General features: G+C 39.5%; 1 protein-coding gene and 1 long non-coding RNA gene across 3 annotated transcripts in view; one reads left to right on the top strand and one right to left on the bottom strand.

The window, feature by feature from the left end:
- The window catches only part of LOC101162723 (ankyrin repeat and BTB/POZ domain-containing protein BTBD11-A), a 185,132-nt gene that overhangs the window by 114,040 nt on the left and 51,422 nt on the right, over positions 1-19,670 (bottom strand). The window lies entirely within an intron of this gene.
- LOC111946955 overlaps positions 1-19,670 on the top strand; it is a 126,944-nt gene that overhangs the window by 77,665 nt on the left and 29,609 nt on the right. The gene's annotated exons all lie outside the window — the stretch shown is intronic.

Below are 19,670 nucleotides of genomic sequence, written 5' to 3'. Positions count from 1 at the left end.
ACAACAAGAGCTGCATTGACAAATAGTATCCAATCCTTTTTCTTTACAGCCGTCCCCCCACTCATCTGGATGAAGCTCATCTGCCTGACTATTTAAACATGTAGTTGTAGAGTTAGATAAGTTCATTCTTCTCTAAGAGTTCTGGTACATCGCCCGTCCGTCCTGGGGTAGGATCCCTCCTCCATGTGATAATTATTGGACTGTATAAATAGAATTGAATTGAATTTATTGAATACAGGAAGTCTGCGAAAAAAAATTGGCAAACCTTAGACAAAGGTGGTCCGCACAAAATATCAAAGTTGAAAATATACATGCATATTTTTTTCTTTGGGTGTGCTGCTATTGCGACAGGTTGTACCGAACACTTATGCAACATGCAGAGGTAAGTTAGAGTGAGTAAATAAATGAGTTTTTTTGATCCCCCACCCAAATCTTGCAGACAGGGGCTATTAGCACTGCTCACATGGTAAGTTGATGCTCTGTGTCTGCAGCCTGACCGGTAGGATATTAGAAAAATTAGGACATTTTTTAGTTTTTGTGGATGTGCGCCCGTGTCTCCCCTGCACAACTGGCGCATGCAGTATTTGCGTGGTTAATAAGGGGTCAGGACTCGGACCTTAACGACTAAAGCGTGGCATGAGGTCACCGTACGGACAGCATCCCCTGTACGTCATAAGCACATGTAACACATTATCCTTACAAGTACTTCACAGTTCTACATTCAATCATGCAATGGTTCATTCCATTTCCATGACGTCCCTTGAAGAGGCGGCACAAGCCTCAAGAGAACGGCAAGACACACCTGCACTCCCCTTAAGATGCGGCCGCTTTTCTCTATGACCCTCCACGGGCTGGACGACCCAAGAACCTGCAGCACTCGTACGGGTCAACCCCTCGGACAGGTGACTAAGGTTTTAAAGGTTAAAATTGTGAGTTTTTTTTTTATTATTACTGATTAGGCCTGCACAATAAATTGCATATTTATCAATATCGCAATACCAAGCTGTGCGATATTCATATAGCAAAAGTTGGCAAAAATTACAATAAATGGTTACCTTAAATATGCTAAAACAATCTTATAGTAGCTTAAAGTACTTAAGAAATCAAAGAAATCCCTTTATGCGTTTGACCAATCGCATGGACTCGTTTACATCATTGACCAATCAGATGGAGCTCTTTTATGGTAGACGTTCGCCTCCTATGTAGACTGTAGGGTCATTTGAAATATAATTTAAGTTATGTTGACTCTTATTTAAATTAAACTGTTGCTTGAAATAGATATGATGTTTTGGGTTGTTTTGCTGTTTGTTCATGTATTGCAAGTTATATCGTCATCGCAATATTGATCACATATATCGCAAATCACGAGTTTTTCTCATATCGTCCAGCCCTATTGATTGTTAAAGATATTAAAAAATGTAGGTTTTGTTTGTCATTTAAATATTTGATCCATGTAGTTGGTAAAAAGCAGTCAATTGGACTTGGTTTAGTTATTATAGTTTATATATTTCATTAATGTGTATTCTTTTAATTGATATAATTTCCCAGTTGAATTATTTTTTTTTTTTTTTGCTTTAGTACTTTGGTGGAATCTACACAGAATCAAATAGAAAAAGATCTTCAGCATCAAAATATCGCAATTTTAATGGGAATTGTCCAATTTGTTTCCTCCAATTATTAAACTTGGAGCTCACACATCTAAGCACATTCAGATCCTACAAGAACCAAACAGAAAGGAGAGAAACCAGCAGCAAAGAAAAGCTGAGAGCAGATTTTTACGGCTGTGTTAAGGTTTGAAATGTTACATGAATGTGATGAATGTGAGCCTCTGACCACACACAGGTCCTGACAGAGCTGACCTTTGACAGGACAAAGTGGCTCAGAGAAACCGTATCACCTGAGAGGAAACCCCCCTTTGGTTTCACCTCCACGTCCAAAACAAGGAGCTGGAACACTCGCTTGGTTTCCACAGGAAGGACTGATTCTAATAAACCCTCGTTTCTCTTTCTGAAGACTTATGAGAGTCCATCTGTAAAATCCATTTCTTGTGTCAAACTGGAGAAAGGCCACGAGGAACTGCTTTAACCTTCTTGCAAAGGATTTCAAAGCTTTGTGATTAAAAAGGACAAAAACAAACGGACGTGACCTACAAGCATCAAGGAAGACCTTCTGTAACGTCAAGAAAATGTAATTTTTAGAAGAAAAATGGAAGACAACAAGCAGATGTCTTTATGTGTAGATGCAGCTGAAAGATGGTTCCACAAAAACATTAGCTCTTGGGGGGGGGGGGGGGGGGGGCGTAGATGCTCACTGCTGGAAGTGGTTCAGATGTCTGCCTTTCCTCAACAGGAGCACTTATGCAATAATGCCCTGTCCTGACAGTAATGAGAGAAAAGCAGAGTCCAGAGGAGACGTGTGTGCCGAGCATGGTCCAAACACGACCTCTGCGCTCAGCTTGGCCCTCTCTGCTGATGTAAGGAAAGCAGACAGCTGGACTTAGAGCCGAGCCAAAGGGAGGAAACATCTCTGAAGTCGGCCTGCAAGACGGTATTACCACTGTTTCAGGAGAAATATCAATACGATTTCAACAGCACACTTTACTTTAGGACGTTAACCTGATTTAAGGGGACAGTCAGCCCTGAGATGTACTTAAAGATATCAATAATATCAATGTTCAATTACCAGATTTTATCAAAAATGAACTGAGAATTGTAACAAATAATAAGCAACAGAAATAAAGGCAGGAATACTAAGAGTTTATACTCATTCACTGGAGTTTTGTTTTTTATCAAGGTAAAGTGGAATAATAGTTAGGATGAAATATATTTTAAAAATAACTGAACTCTGGGCTGAGAAGTAAGAAATTGTGTTCTCTGATCACTTTGGTTTTGAAAATGCCTCCAAATGCTTTAATTTCTTCAAAGAAGGGTTTTAAAATAATGTTCACTAATATTAAGAGAGAAATTCCCGTAGGAAATGTTCTGTTTCTATAGTAACAGCAGGTGTCTCAGATTCATGTGGACTCAGCTGTATACTTAGGTACTATAATAAGACAGCAGATTAGTTTTTAAAGTGCAAAAGAAATGTCAGAAAATGTTTCAAACTAAATCTAGAACTGGAAAAAAAACGTGTTTGTCATTTTTACAAGTTCAGTGTAATTCCCAGTAAAAATTAAGCATCATGCCAAGATTTAGTCTTTTTGGTTTTGCATTTTTAAAATGCCTTTTCAATGTATGCTTTTCACAGACTTTCTTCCAAAACAACGTCAGTGTCTTTGCTGCCATCGCTTAAGCTTCAAAAAGGGTCGGAAATGTGAACAATTTGTCTGTTTTATAGTCTGTTTGAGTAAAAAAATAGCTGAAATGTTATCTCTAAAATGTTTTGAATGTGGAACGACTTTTGGAGAGATTATTTAGAATCAAATTTGCTGCGGCCTTCTAACAGCAAGTGTCTGGTGTGGTTCTGTAACATCTGTACAGTTCTTTAGGACTGAACTTTAAAAAAAAAATAATATAAAAATAATCTGCAAATTTCTTCAGTCTTTCTAAAATCGTGTCATCAGGATACTGACTCTTTTCGGGTTTATTTTACATTTTACTTGTCAAGAAGTGAATAAAAATTCTCAAAGCACCTTCAGCTCAATAAAGTAGTCTCAATACGACTTACATTTCCCCAATTATGTCATTTATGATTGTTGCTCCTCTGTGTGCTCTAATTTATTCAAGAGGTTACATTTAAAAGCAGCAGGAGCCATCGTCCATCCAGCTGATTCATATTCTAAGGATATGGATTCAAGCAGTTGGTGGTCTTCTGACTAGTACTTCGCCTCAGCCTGGCCGACCCCAACCACACACTCTCCATTAGCTAATTACATCTATCTGAAAGACAAACGCACAAGTCAGACCGTGTGCTTCTGAGCAGAGGCTACGTCTCGCTCAGGCTCTCTGCTGCACCAGTGAAACCAAAAACCACAAAACGTTGTGCATGTGACTATGCAGAATATTAAAAGTAATGATCAATGGAGGTGGAGCTGAGCCACACTCAACCTTCTTATGCGGTGTGACGCTCGAGGAAATGTTAACCTTTTGCAGTTCCTCGGGGATCGAATGATTTACGGCTTTTAATGTGAAACCTCAAAATATATTATGTTAAACATCCTCCAGGCCACCAAGGTCACAGACACGCCTTTACAGTATGGCGCAGGAGTAGGCAAAAAATCTTTTGTTGTTTTATATCTAATAAAATACCATATTTTCTGGACTAATAAGGCTCATCAGATTGTAAGACACACTGTAATGAATGGTCTTTTGTCATAGAGAAGGTGCACCGGACTATAAGGCGCATTAAGGGAGACAAGAGTCAGAGATAAATCCGTCAGTCAGACTTTATTAACTGCCTTCAGAGTAATTCTAGAACTTATTTGAAACACGCTACACGTTAACCACGATGGTGTCAGAAGTGAGAGCTCTGTCCCCACCTCTGGTTACCAGCGGGAGCCGTCCCCAGAGTTCCAGCCACACTACAACTCCCAGCAACCCCAGCACACACTTCCTGGATGCCGCTCTGCCTTCCTTACTAAGCGTTATATCTGGACCTGATCTTCTGTCTCCTGACCCTGTTTCCGACTCAGTTTGCCTGCCGCCTGCGCCGACTCTCACCTGGATCTTGACTACGCTGTTTCTCCTCTGATGCTCTCATGCCTGCCTCTGACTCCTGCCTGCCTGACCCTGATTTAGCTTTGCGGACTTTGTGGATAATTATGCTAATAAACCTGCTGCAGTTGGATCCAGCCTTCTGCCTGTTCTTGTGACAGGCAGCGTGTGCAATTCAATTCAATTTTATTTATATATCCCAATATTTACAACAATAGTCATCTCAATGGGCTTCATACCGGTTGCTATGTAATAAACATGAGTCATAAAGACATAAAATTCAAAAGGTAATGGCTAAACTAAACTAAACAGACTAAACTAACAGGTGTTGTTACGGGTTTTGATGCATAACATCTGTGACTCCCAACCTTGTTAATAACATGTAAATAAAAACACAATGCGACATCGCAGCCTTGTCAGCACATTCGCAATAAAACCCAAATTTGATTGATTGTAAAAAAAACAGACAGAACACTGTGTACCTCTCAAAATCGCTTCAGCATCAGTAAACACAACCAAGATTAATCCATATACTAGGCACTTCAGTTTACGAAACACAGTCTATTTTTGTTTAAATTAAGGCTTTGAAGTTGCCCCTTAGTGCGGTCAATGGAATTTGCAAAACTGACAATGGCTTCAAACTGTAAGGGTTAAAATGGGCAAAAAGAGGGAGTTACAGTGTTCTCAAGTGCAAGTTGGGAGGAACATTGTGCAACTGTTTATTTATGGTGCCACGAACCGCAGTGTTGTTTCAACGTGTTGGAAAATGATTTATCACCTCCTACAGCAACTCAACATGTCAATATATATTTTCAGTTTCACACCAGACTGCATCAAGCATCTCATGTATGGATGTCCAACAGGCTGCATGTATTTAGTGTTTGTTTGCATAGAAAATATATTAATTTTCATTTTGTGGTCACTGACTTTCACCTAACAGTCATTTCTAGCAAGTGTGGTGTTTTTTCTGTGACTCTTCGACTTGGATGTTAGAGACTGAGGTAAACTGTAGGGTATTCTGTAGTTTAGAACTTCTGAGATGCATAGATTGGGTTGTTGGCTAATAATGGAAAATCAATGTTCTGTTCTTGAACGCATTTTTGTGCATTAACCAACAACTGTTTGTACTGCTTGAAGTACAGGTGAGTTCTTTAAGTTTCTAGAATGATGAGTTGTCTGTGTTTGGATATATCTCTTAGAAATCTGTCTTAAAGTTTATTTTCATGATGGTTCTGGGTCTTTTTTCTGTCAGATTTCTATAGGAGCTCCTGCCCTTATGTGTGGAAATGGCCGAAAAATGGTCAAAACTGTACGGGACACGCACTTAGCCCATATAAAACATCATGGTCATAGACCGCTCAGTGAACTCGGGAAGTGAAAAAGTTCATGCACATTTTTTTTCAACGGGCATGCTGCCAGCGACAGGCCGTAGTGAACACTTAAACAACAGTAAGGGTATGTACGACGCAGGCGTGTCGTACATATTTGTCATTTCTTTGGACACAACCTAAATTCTGGTGACTTTGTCAGGAAATCGTTGGTGCTGTTCACCTGATAAGTACATACTCCTCGGCGCCTCTCTACAACCCGATCCTACATGTATACCATATGGTGAACAAGAATGTGAAGATGGCTCTTTTCTACAGAACCAAATGGTCATACAGTGTTTCTGTCCGGTGTGTTTTTGGTTTTTTTTCTGGCAAAAAACAACAACAAGCCTCTCCCTATGTTTTAATACTTATATACAAGTCATAAAATATTACATAACTCTTCTATCAGACATCCACTGCTGTCCTCTGCACCACAGCCGCTCCTAAAGGGGGTAGAAACATCATCCCATAGAAAGAGGCGACTTAACCTTTTTTGTAGATTTTATTGTTTGCTTACAAAAGTTCCGGCCATTTCAAATATAGCGTTTTTGATTTCCAATGTGAGTAAAAGTATTGAGTTATCTACAGGCCTAAAACCCAAAAACCCACAGAACTCTTACAGTTCAAGCGCCCTCTTATAGCTAAAGCGCTGAGCATTGGTTTTACAGTATGGGGGCTTTTTCTCTGATGAACTTTTAAGAGAGAGTATTTCTAAGTCTTGTCCCAGGGTATAGCTGTTTTCATCTTTCTACCCTATCAGTATTACACTTTGCTTGCTTAGGCTGGGAACATCCTGTTTTTTCCCTGGGTTTCCACTTTGATGATGCGTGTCGCCAGAAGTCTTTATTTGCAGTCTCCAGGGTCTTCGCATGATGTGTTTCACAAGCAATTCTTTCTGTTTTTTCTTTGTGGCTACCATACACACGTGCATACTTGTACTTCTATAGCTGCTAATGTAGAGATTTCTTTCTATGATAAATGGGCTTGCTCCATTCATCACACTAATTTTAGAAGAACTCCAGGCCTGACTCAGCCTATTGTGATACCTGAGAAAAGTAAAACATTTGTACTTTAGAAAAAAACTAAACAAGAAAAAAAAGGTAGTTTTACAACCGTGTCATTAACTATATTCACGATTACAACTGTAAACAGCTACTTAAGCCATTTTTATTTTTTGCAATTAAACAGTTTTTTTTTTCATCCCAGTCTTTGCCTTTCTGCTGCTGCATGAGCTCAGTCTGAAAGCAAATGCTGAAACAAATTTTCACACAATGAGCCGATGACCCCATTTTATTGCTTCATCAAAGCCAATTCCTGCTGCCGTTTGAAGCACAGTTGGCAATTTGAAATGATGGCCAGCTCACAATGATGCAGGAGGATGAAAGTCATTATTCTGTCCCGGCAGAAAAGAATTAAAGCAAACATATGGAAGAACCAGAACCAATCGTCCAACACAGCTGCAGAGAATTCCCACCAGTAATTATAAGTGTTTAAAAAATGATGCTGCATCACAATCATCAACATCCTTTATCCTTAGTTAGGTTTGATGCACACAAAAGTCAAAAGTTTGTGTGACTGTGAGCATTAATTGATTTAGCTGTAAAAAGGCCAAAAATAAAAATGAGTGTATGAACACTTCAGACAGAATCCCACTCCAATCATCTAATAGTCTATTTTAAAGGAGTTCCCGTATGATGATGCCATTTTAAATAAAATAAAAAATATATCTATATCAGAGTTGTGGGTGGAACTGTTGTCCTGTTGCAACCCCACCCCCCTTTCCCTTCCCCATTGCTGAGAGCTCTCTGGTTACACGTCTCCTGCTAGCTTAAAGCCCCTCACAACCCAATCTAACATTACAGGTGCCACAAAAACGGCGAGCGATACTGGAGCAATCTAAAATGGTTCTAGTCGTCTATAAGCGGATGCATCCAAAAGGGGCGGAGCAGGGACCTCGTGGTATTTTCTACGTCACAAATACAATCTTATTCAATTTTTTCGTCTATCCCCGATTCCCGACAGTTTGAATAAAGAGAACTCACAAATGCTATTTTAAGTTTAATTTTCTTTAAATATGTCCTCCGTTATCAGAAAAATGTTTTTTACTGAAGTGGGTCTTTAAATAAGTTATACAATACAAGTTAAACAATAGGTTATCTTGTAAAAGAAAGTTCTGTTAAATAACAGATTCACAATCATTTGGACTTTCTTGGAATAGCCATCAACAAACGCACCTTGTAGTTCCAAATTCATCTCTTTCAGTCAGAGATCACAGTAAAAACACAAAGCTTTGCATCAATGCTCAAATGCACAGTTTTCCATCACTAAATAGCTCCTGAGTCTGAACTGAAATTTATGGCCAGCTGCTGCGAACAGAGTCCAAACTCTGACATTTTCTACAACTGTGCACATCTGATTGCAGGCCAGCACAAAGCTCTGATATTTCAGAGTAGGTCTGACTTTTTAGAGAAGAGCACAAGAACAGAAGGCTATATGTGACCTACAAAGAAGCTGCATAATTGCAGGTTTCATGAGGTCAACAAAGTCCAAATGCTAAACGAGATTTAGTGAAGTACATATGTAAAAACCGGTTAAAAAGTCTGCTTTTCCACTGGCTTTGAAGCTGAAAAACAGTGTAAATGTTTCACAAAAGCTCAGATTTGCTACGACAGACTCCAAAAGTTAATATCAGAAAGAAAAGAATGACCACCCAAAAGCAAAAACAAGGTGGTAATGAGAAATCACACCTTCTGGACTCCTAAAAGAACAAATATAAGGAAAAAAAACAGCTGCAGTTTGGTAATAAGATGAGAAGACAGCAGGGAAAAAAATTAGCGCCCTGCTTCCTCTTATCTGATACACAAGAAATATGTGTTTGCTTTTTATCCCGCCAACCTCCCAGCAAAGACACAGCCAGAACATCCACTGGCTGCAGGACAATTGGAAAACAGCTCCAATTTCCTAACTTGTTAGGATGCTGCAAATTGTTTGCATGCTTGGCAAGCAGCCTGAGTCGGTGCACTGCGAGTTAAGGGGGAGAGAACACACTGAGACCGATGTTAGCTGGAGCTTACCTGTAGTGGGTGGAAGACAGATGAGGTCCAGCAACATGGAAAGAAACAGAGAAAGACAAGAGTTACTGTGTTAATATGGACACTCCTGGATCCAGCAAAAAAAAACACAGACGGAGAAGGTGGTAGTGCAGATGGAAGCTGTGATGCAGAATGCATCCGATAATCAACAAGAAGCGTAAAAAGTATCTGCAGATCTCGCTCAAACAGCCATCTGAATTCATTCATTGTCTTCCAAGTCAAAGGCCCCACAAGGGCCTGCTGGTAATTATCTCTTCATTGATATCCCAAGCATTAGTGTCTGATAGATGCATTGGCTTCCTATTTAAAGCCCCTTCAGGAAACTATTACACTTTATAATCTGAGCATAGAGATGTTCCAGTCATGACAATCAATTAATTCCCCTTCTTCCAATTTACTTGTAATTATTGCTAAAGATGCTTGAAGGATAATGCTAATCTACAAAGTATTAGACCAAACAGATTTTTCCTGTGCTGGGGGGCGCATGGCCATTGGACCGGAGAGATGAAATGGAGTGCTTCATAAATTACTAAATCCAAAATATCTGTCAGTATCTTGCGAGGTTTTTCTTTGGATTTCTTACATTTCCTTATAAAGAGACCGTCATAGAAAAGCAAATTTTTGTTTCACAGTTGTATGAATAAAGGGCAAAAATAGTGTTTTGCCTGATATAACTTCATGATCTTCAACAAAAATGAAAATCTTATTTTAGCTTAAAATACATTTTTAAATATTTTCATTTGTTGCATTTTTATTTTACTTTATCTTGTTATTCATTTTATTTGGCCACATTGTCAGCAGTTCTAAAACAGTGAAACTTAATTTTTAAGAGATAAAAACAGAATAAAGTTTGGTATTTTTAAGCAGACGTGTACTGCCCAAGATTAGATTCAGAGTTGAGATTCTGAATTAGCTGATTGATTTACTATCTTATTTAACCCCTTTGCCTTCTATACCTTTGATTTTACAGACTTTTATGACTAGCTCAATCTGTAGCATTTCAGTCTTGTACGCTCTTCCCTATTTGTCCAAAATATTTCTGTTTTACCGCAAGAGTATTTTATCCTGGGTCTTTAACACGAAGATCCTGTTTGTTTGTTAGCAATTCAGCAAGGGCTGGGCCCCCATGTTCTTTAGAAATCAAATATGCATCAGAAGGTTGCTGGGATTTGGGACATGTTTGCCTACTACTTGCTCAAGGTCGCACCTCATTAAAATCCCAGGTTTGACAGCCATTCTGCCCTTTGGGAGTATTTCAACCTGACATTGCCTTCCACTAAAATGACTAAAACTTTTGGCATAAGCGCCTGTTAAAAATCTAAATGTATATGAAATGGTCATGAAAATCGCTGAAACAAAAACAACATACATCATTTTAAATAATGCAAAGGGACTACGTTTTTCAAATGCAACAAAATGCGGTTTATACAGACTTCTTGCACACACAATAACCTAAATTAAGACATTTTTCCCCAAAGCAAAACATTTCTAGATAGGGAGGGCTTTCATTTGGGGTTTTTTTTTTGGGGGGGGGGGTTTGGTGCAGATGCCAAACCAGTACTTCTTGAAATGGTTTTGTGCTTAAATGGTGCTCAAACTCCAAAAAGCATTTAAGGAGCTAAACAGGGTGAAGGAGAACACTTGGATTTCCCTAAGAGGCTTAACTGCCTTCTTTCTGACAGTCTGCACTGCATCTCCGTTTTCACACATGCTGAATTAAACCGGTCGTTCTTCGTTCATTACTATCATGATTGTCTTTTTTTATAGCATTATACACGCCACCCTTATCCATCAGGTCGCTGAAATTGAATCTTTTACTGAGAAGTACAGCCAAACTTTCACATTTTGTCTTTAGACTTTTGAAGGAAGCTCCGCCTTCCAAAACGGCCCTACCCATTATATTAGATGAGCTCACCCACAATTGCTGGAAAGGTAAAATGATTGGCGAGCAAAACTGAATAAAATCTGAAATAAAGCACTAAATGAAGCACTGAAAACCACATTGTTACAGTATTGATGGTACTGTATATGTCAGTACCGGAACCAAATTGATACCAAGTTTTTGGTAACCATCCCTATTTCTAGACCAAGAACCTTTATTTAGTAAATCACCAATTCACCAAGAAATTTCTTGGTTTGTCGAAAAAGTACACCATGCCACATATCATCATATACAGACTGTGTTCAATCCCTGTTTTTAGGATAGTGTTTCCCAACCCTGGTTCTCAGGGCACGCTGTCCTGCATGTTTTCCACATTCTCCCGCTCATGCACACCTGATTCAGCTCATCTCATCATCAGGCACACCTGTCATCAACGACAGGTGTGTTTGAGCATTGAGAATTGAAAACATGCAGGACGGTGTTTCCCAAGGACCAGAGTTGGGAAACACTGAGATACAAGGTTTGTTTTCTATAATATATGAACCTGTAGACATGCAGACGTGTGGAAATACAGCTCCTTCACCAAAAAAGAGAAAAAATGCAGGATGGAGGTCCCTTTCCCTAACTTCACCAAATACAACCTGGAAAACTTCCTAAAACTTTGATGAAATGAAACAGAAATATTATAAGATAGCAGCATGACCTGCAGAAAGAAATGTAGATAGATGTCCGGCATAGAGGGAAAAACCGTATGTGGAGAATTGCTGCACAGGGCAACAACCATCCATCACCCTCCTCCCTTCAGAACCACCCACAGAAATAAAAAGGAAGCCTGCCCGTCACTCAAGTGGTCAGATGATGTGGGGGAGTAAAGGCAGCAGAGAAAGACACACCACCTGGGTTCATTATCAATCCTTCCACTGGCACCTTTAGAGGAACGTCATTATTCTGAGACGATGCAATAAGGCCTGACTTTGAGATAATTACCCTGCAACATGGCTCCACAGTGAGCGTGCAGCAAACCTTACAGAAAACAGATACTAGAAGAAATGTTCAGGAATGAGTCTTTAAGGGGTTTTGTTAGCCTGCTAGACACAGTTATGAATTTTTGTTTTTGTTGGATGTTGGTGGAAAGTTTCTGATAAACATATGAAATTTACTGTTTGTTTTTCTCAGATTAAAATCCTATATTAATTCTGTGTTTTATCTAAACAGTTCATTTTTTTCTGTAATGCTTTTTTTTTTATTTACAAAAACAACATAATGACCACAAGGAAAGTCTCAAGGACACGAGCACACACTGAATTCAGCAACATCATCCTTGCATTTGGTGAATCGTCTGACCGAGGAGAAAGCCTGCAGATGCAGGAATCCTCCACAGATGCATCACACTGTCTGTGTCAGACAGAATTTCCTGCTTTTAGCATCGCTGATGTGGAAAACCTGGTTGTCAGACTGTCACACTGAAGAAGGCTGAAAGTCGCTCCTGCGATGTTCCCACTTCCAATTATCTTCCTGAAAAAAAATGATGTTTCTTCGACTTCCTGCAAACGCAGAAAGAACCCAAAGAGAGAGGAGAACTGAATACTAACTACAGCTGGGATCCCGAAGCACCTTTGTAAATCAGCCAAAGGTCATAGACTCATCTGGAGGTGATTTGCTTTTAGGAGAGGAGAGGGTTAGCCTGTGCTTTCAGAGTCGGGAGGCGACACCTGTCCGGAGAGACCACCCCCGTCCACAGAGCCCTACAGTCTATTCGCTTTCTCTTCTGGATGAGAAAATCTAAACTAAAAATAATGTAGAAGGGATGAATTTTAATAAGCTCCAATACTTGAGTTGAGAAGTTAAACTTAAGGAGACACTTCTGGAGGATGATTCAGTAAAACTTAAGGAATTAAGTTTTTCCTCCAAAGTCAAACATCTCCTTTTGATTAATTAAAGATTTAAAGATTTTTGAACAACAACATGTTGTTCCCCAAAATATGGATAATACTCTTACAGCTTGTTCAGCTCTTATCAACAAAAAGCAATTAGAAAGTCAGACTTGACTGATTCAATTGATTTGATTTGAATTGATTTGTTTCTTTATTTTAAGCATCGATTGTCCACAGCACAACAAACTCAGATATATCAAACTCACTACAGATATAATGAAATTAATTGCTAAAAAAAACATGAACAAAGAAAAATTAAGGTAGAATGTAAAAAGAAAGAAATTGTCTGTCATACTAACTGTAGACTGTTGATTTACTATCCAATCTGCTGTCAGGAACCGATGATGTAGGTGCCAAAATGAAGGCTCAAGGCAGAAGCTAAATATTTCTTAAATAAACATAAACATGACAAAAGCCATGCAGTGAAGAAGAAACAAAAGGGTGACAAACGAGATGACTCTTATATAGACTGGGGGTCATTAAAGCCTTAGCCACAACCGTGCATATGGCTAGATACGCGCTGTCTGCTGGTGACAAATCTGTAGGTGGCCCGCATAAAATATCAAGGTCGTAGACCGCTCGGTGAGCCTGTAGTTTGAAAAAAATTCATACACATTTATTCTATATGTGGGGTATGCAGGTGACAGGTCATAGCGAACATTTCCACAACAAATAAGGGTGAAGTAGGTTAGATGCAGGCGTGTGGCACGGATTTAATCTTTTTCTATCCCCCCCAAATCCTGCAGACTGCTCAAGGAGCCTGGTAGAGCTGTTTAAGGGTTAAGTGTGCGCTTCTTGTGTGCACCCTGATTGTTAAAATTTAGGAAATTAGACAATCAGAATGTAGTTTCTGTGGGCACCCTACAAGTGTCCTACCATAGGGGCTACTTACGTATCACTTGCACATGCTGTGCGTGCTGTCTTCCTGCGGGATCCGTAGAAAATCAGTACTCGCACCTCACTAGCAACTAGAGTGTGGCTAAAGGGCATCATACAGCTACATCACCTGTATGTCATAAGTGCCTGCAACTACCATAAGCCACATGGATACTACCTGAAACACTTACCACTTGTACGTTCCATTATGCCTCATTAAAATATATGTACTTTTTGTTTCATAAACCATCCAATCTGGATGACTAGCAGGTCGTACGAGCTCCAAGAGAACTGCAAGACACACCTGTGCTCCTCGTAAGGCCTGGTCAACCCAAACACCTGCAGTACCCGTATGGTGCAAGTGACTAAGGCTTAACTGAAACAAAGATAGCAGTGGGGGATTATAAACCTGAACTTTGTGTGGGAAAACTCGATACAGGACATGTAGTATGGTAGTATGGTATTATTGATTGTCTGCCCCTTATTGTTTTATTTTTGTTCACGCGTTCCAACAAACTGGACTAAAAAGAAAGGAAAAACCCCAATTATTTTGATTTAACTTGATGGTAATGGAAGTTTGTGAATCGAGTAGAGTTTTTCTCTACTCTTCTTGGATATTATTACTTAAAAGTTTGGTTTTCTAATAGTTTCTTCGTTGGGTTTTTATGCTTTTTACTGGCTTTAAGTTTTAGTTTTTTATAGTACTTATGATGCTTCTGGACTTTTTATTAAACAAAAATTTCTTCAGTTGAATTCAACCCAAGACGAGAACAACTAAATTAAAAAAACAACTGCTTCCACTTTGTAAAACTCAGCTCTTAAAGAAGAATGCATTTTCCAGTTATACTGCAGTTTCTTTCATATCTATATGGAGCGTTTCTCAGTTTACCTGTGAAGTATTTATGCACTGGTGAGGTGAGGGGAATAAATGACATTCAGAAGAGAATATTTTTCCCACTGTCCCTTCACTGTGACTATGAATCATAAAAAAGTATAAAAACATCAGTACATGACTGTAATGGGAGATAAACTGCAGCTATGAACAAAAATTTAGTACTGAGCTTGTCCTCCTCCTGATTAAAACCCGGGGCTTCTGCAAGTCTGCTGTCCCTCAGAATGAGATAAGCACGAGCGAGGCTTCCAGATAAACCTCCAACGCACCGTGAATTTTTGTTTCCCCCCACGGCTTCCTGTGCACATACCCAGAGAATGACAGCCTGACCTTACCAAACCCTACCAGCTGACAAAACGATTTAGACTTGTTGCTGACAAGTGAATTTGGCAGATTTGACCCTTAAATGAGTAAACACCTCCAGAAAACCTCCACTGTCAGACGCAGTGTTACAAAACAGGCCAATGGATTACATCAAACCTGAGATCTCATAGTTAACTATAGTCTGCTGATTGGGGAGTCAATGAACACAAAGCCTGATACAGTATCAGTCTCAGATTTGCTTTTAGAAGAGTCTGGAAAGCAGAGCAATAAATGATCAACAAAGTTACTGGAAGGTGGCAATAAATGTCCAAAATTCTCCAAAAAAAAGCAACTCATGCCCCTACCACCTCCATGCTTTGGTCAGTTAGAAGGTTGGTACGCCTGTTTAGGTTTCTGTGTTCATAATGAGTCTGTAGCAAATAAGGTTGTTTAAAAAAACAGTTTTAATCTTTTATTTAACCTAAATTTAAACTTAACACTCAGTTTAAAGAAAGGTAGATTGTTTCAGCAACCCTAATTTTCCAACGAACCCAACTGCATTTTCTCCTGTGAACAGTTTGACTTCAACCCTTTGATACCTAAACTCTTCTCTAATGAGCTTTTCTGAAGTGTGTTTGTCTAACTGGTGTTTTCAGTTAAACTTCCACTCCGATCATCTTTCTACATCTTTCTACTTTCAAAGCATTCCCGATGTTATTTTTAATCATGATTGTGCCGTTTTTAGACAAAATCAAAAAACCTGTGTCCTTTTCTTGGACATAGTTTCTGCGGAGCAGAAGCAGTTCATTAGAAATTCACCTATGAGTTGTGAGTGCCCTCCTTCCCCTTCCTGTTTGTTTACACCCTCTTTTTCTAGCTTACAGCCCCTCAAGCCCCCAACCTAACATTACTGTTGCAACAAAAATGGCAAGCAATATCAGAGCTATCCAGCCATACAGTTTAGATCCAGATTCCAGCTCAGACGAGGAAAACAAAGACATAAATGCACCTATTTGTAATGCAAGTGGATACATTCGAATGGAGCAGAGCAGGGAGCTTGTGGCCCCGCCCAGTTTCTGTTCTACATCTCAAAAACAATCAACTGCGTTCTTTTGTCTGCTCCGGCTTCATAAGGATTTGAGTAAAGAAATACTCAGAAATGTAAATTTGATCTTAATTTTCTTGACACATGTCCTGCATCATCAAAAGAAAAGCCACAAGAACATGTCAAAATCACCAGAAAAAAACATTTTCGTCAGACTGAGTCTGCTAAGTAATTCAACAGATATACTTAATAAAGAAACATTTCTGATTCTCCCTCAGCCTGAAAGCCATGTTTGATACAACAGTGACTTCTCCTCTCCTTTGTTTTCCGCCTGTCAAAGGCAGACCTTCATTCTGTGTAGTTTCAGTGGACACGTGCAGTCGCTTTCTGTTTCCCTACAGTAATATTGTCACTCTCACTCACATGGGCTATTGATTACAGGCAGCATGTACTCCAGCGCTTGTTGGGTCAATGATACAACCCACATACTGACTGACAGAAAGGCGGGGGAGTGAAACCACTACGCCTGTCATTATTACACACATTAGTCGACTCTTTATTGCAATCTTAGGTCCTTATTAATGCATTTACATCAAACTGCAGCAGCTAAGTTTCACACATTTATGCATTTGATAGCTTAATACTTTTTTTTCCATTGCAAATGTTGATATCTTTACAGTAAATGTGTGTTTTAGTTTGAGCTAACATTTTTGTAGGTTTTCCTCATATTTAAATTTCATCATAGTTGCCCTAGATGTCAATAGATCGTTTTTCCAATTCATCCGGTGCAGACTGCAAACGCCAAAGAAGTTGTGGGGCAATGTCAGGGCACACAGTGAATTAAAAAAAAAAGGTCTGCAGAAAACGTTGTGTCAGTCCATCTGGAAAAAGTTCGGATTTTCCTGTGGAAGGGAAACTGGGGCATCTCTCCAAAGTTTCTGAAGCTTTTGCACAAATTAATCTGAGAGCACAAGCAGAATAAAGATGGGGTCGGGCTTTGCTGTGGAAGTTCATACAGGTAATCCACAGCAGGAGATTCACTGCAGGAGTTTGGGGTAAAAATAAACAAGAAAATGAGCAAGAATGTAAACTTCATGAGGAAAAAGATGAAAACTCTTGAACAAGGGGAAGGAGGAGGATGAGGAACAGGTACATTTTTCATATTTTGGATATATTGCTAAGACTGATGGAAGGTGCCAAGTAAGATCTGGGATAAATACCCACTACAATTAAAAAAAGGTGTTTTTGGTGTTTCTAACGTAGTTGAAGCATTTTTCTGATAATGGAGAACATATATAAAGAAAATTAAGCTTTATTTAAATAGTTGTGAATCAGGAGCAGAAGAAAAGAATAAAAAGAAGGAAAGATCGTATTTGTGACGTAGAAAATATGCTGGGCGGGGCCACAAGCTTCCCCCTCTGCTCCATTCTGATTTATCCACTGTCAGACAAATAGATCCATGAACGTCTTGGTTTTCCTCGTCTGAGCTGGAATCTGGACAAAACTGTACGGCTGGATAGCTCCCATATTGCTCGCCCATTTTTGTTGCTTATAAGGTAGGAGGTGGATCTAGCTGGGGAGTGTGTAAACAGAGAGCTCTCAGCAAAGGGAAGAGGGGATGGGGTGCTCTAATTTCTAATGAACTAATGCTGTGTTGGATCTTTTTTTTAGCCTATCCTGTGTTTTTTTCCTCACTACTTTAGTAATTTTGTATTTTTTGTGTGTTTGTTGAGATATGTCGGCACAACAAAGTAAGAATTTTGTTGCATATGACACTAAATCCTGAACTTTTGCAGCTCTGCAGAAATTATGTCCTAGAAAAAGACACAGTTTTTTTTTATTTTGGCCTAATCCTAATTGAAAGATCACTTGGAACGCTTCTACAATAGATCAGAAGATGATCGGAGTGGGACTTTAACCTAGAGAGTCCTCACTTTGGGGTTTCTTTAACTTTTTCCAAAAAGTAAAGGTCAGCCATGAAAAACCGCACTTAAGAAATTCATGAAATACTTCACCCTCAACCGACAAACTTTGATCTGAGGAAGACCAAAGTGGCTCGGCACATCCAGCGCCACCCGCCATCTCAGTGCACCCCCTCCCTCAGGACGTCTGCCGCCTCGCTCGGCCTCAATAAGAAACGAAAACTGGCCAAGGAGCCATCCCCAGTGGGCGTCTCGCAGTTTCTGCCTCAGCGTTAAACCGGCAGTGGGATCCTTTTGTCCTTGTGCAGTTTGAATCACTAAGTGCTGTCTGACTTCATTACAATGCAGCTGTGCTTATTTACCCTCCAGACGAATCTGCAATTCATGTAGTGTTAGAAAATGGAGGAGCAGCAAACACAGAGGCCTGGACATGAAAAAAGGCTTGATGGTCTTTTTGCCGTGGTTTCTGACAGTCCTGTGTGGATTTGTGGGGATGAAAAATGACTCGTAAGGGTTTTAATAGGCCCGGGGAAATTCGGAAACTTGTCCAGCATCTTCAAGTTTTAAAGCTGAGTTTAGTTCTTATTGTTTTCCTCTTTATGATGATTTTAGACCGCTGGCTATCTGCTGGAACCCCACTGACAACAGAAAAAAAGTCTGGCAGAAAATAGGAGTTTTAAGCTTTAAAGCGTCATTCATTTTTTCCATCATCGTGAAAACCGAGACAGGTGTAGTTAAATGTATGCCCTTTGGTTTTAGTGGTGAATCATCGTTCCAATTTGCCTTAGTTGTAGTTTTTAATCAGCAGTTGAGGTTTTCCTTGTGGTCTCCATGAGTTTCTTGCCTTTTCTCCAAATATATCTCCTCTGTGTCTGTGAGAAGCGCTGGGTGAGAAGCGACAGTGGAGTTGGTGTACGGAGCCAAAAAACATGTGGTTCTCTGATGCCAAAGGAGAATTTTACCCTCAGCTTGTTCTGACTGACATTTACTTAAAGGGTAGAAACATCTGGAAGATGGTCCTCTACCCTCACCACCACATTTTAAAATGTATTTCTTTAGCTCTGATTTTTGAAATGGATAAATTAATTAAATAACCTTTTCCACTCATGACTAAAACATAGCAGCATTTTTTCCCTTGAACAGATTACAGAGATGCTTATAGCCTTAACCGGCATTACCGGTGGACGGGGGCCGTTTGTGTGTAAACAATAGGTACATTTCATTAACCTTACAGAAAGCGTTCCCCCGTTTATTCCAGCAGTTACTTTCCATAAATATCTAGTGATCGGTGACATCCTTAAAGAGGGATTATAAATGTTTGAAACGCTGTCAAATTTCTCATTACACACTTTCTACACCTTTCTCAAACACTTTCACACATTTAAACTCTCAAAGTTCAAACCTTCATAGGAAAGACCGAATGAATGAAAACAAAGATCTGCTTGCAAACAAGACTTATGTAGCTCCAATCAAATGTATTCTGCACCAGAGACAGAGCATGGAGGAGATTGATTGACAATGTCAACAGCCAATGAAGACGCAGAACACATGCACTGTATGAAAAAAAATTTGAAAAGGAAATTTGCTATGAAAAACATCTACAAAATGGCCAGACAGCAAAAAAAAAAAAGCGACGAAATACTGTACTTTACGATGCTATTAGCACACGCACAACATGTGGCCCCTCCCAAAAACGGTTAGG

The sequence above is a fragment of the Oryzias latipes genome, chromosome 23 (genome assembly GCF_002234675.1).
Source record: "Oryzias latipes chromosome 23, ASM223467v1".
NCBI lineage: Eukaryota > Metazoa > Chordata > Actinopteri > Beloniformes > Adrianichthyidae > Oryzias > Oryzias latipes.
The sequence above is the reverse complement of the archived record's forward strand: the minus strand, read 5'-3'. Positions and strand labels throughout refer to the sequence as shown.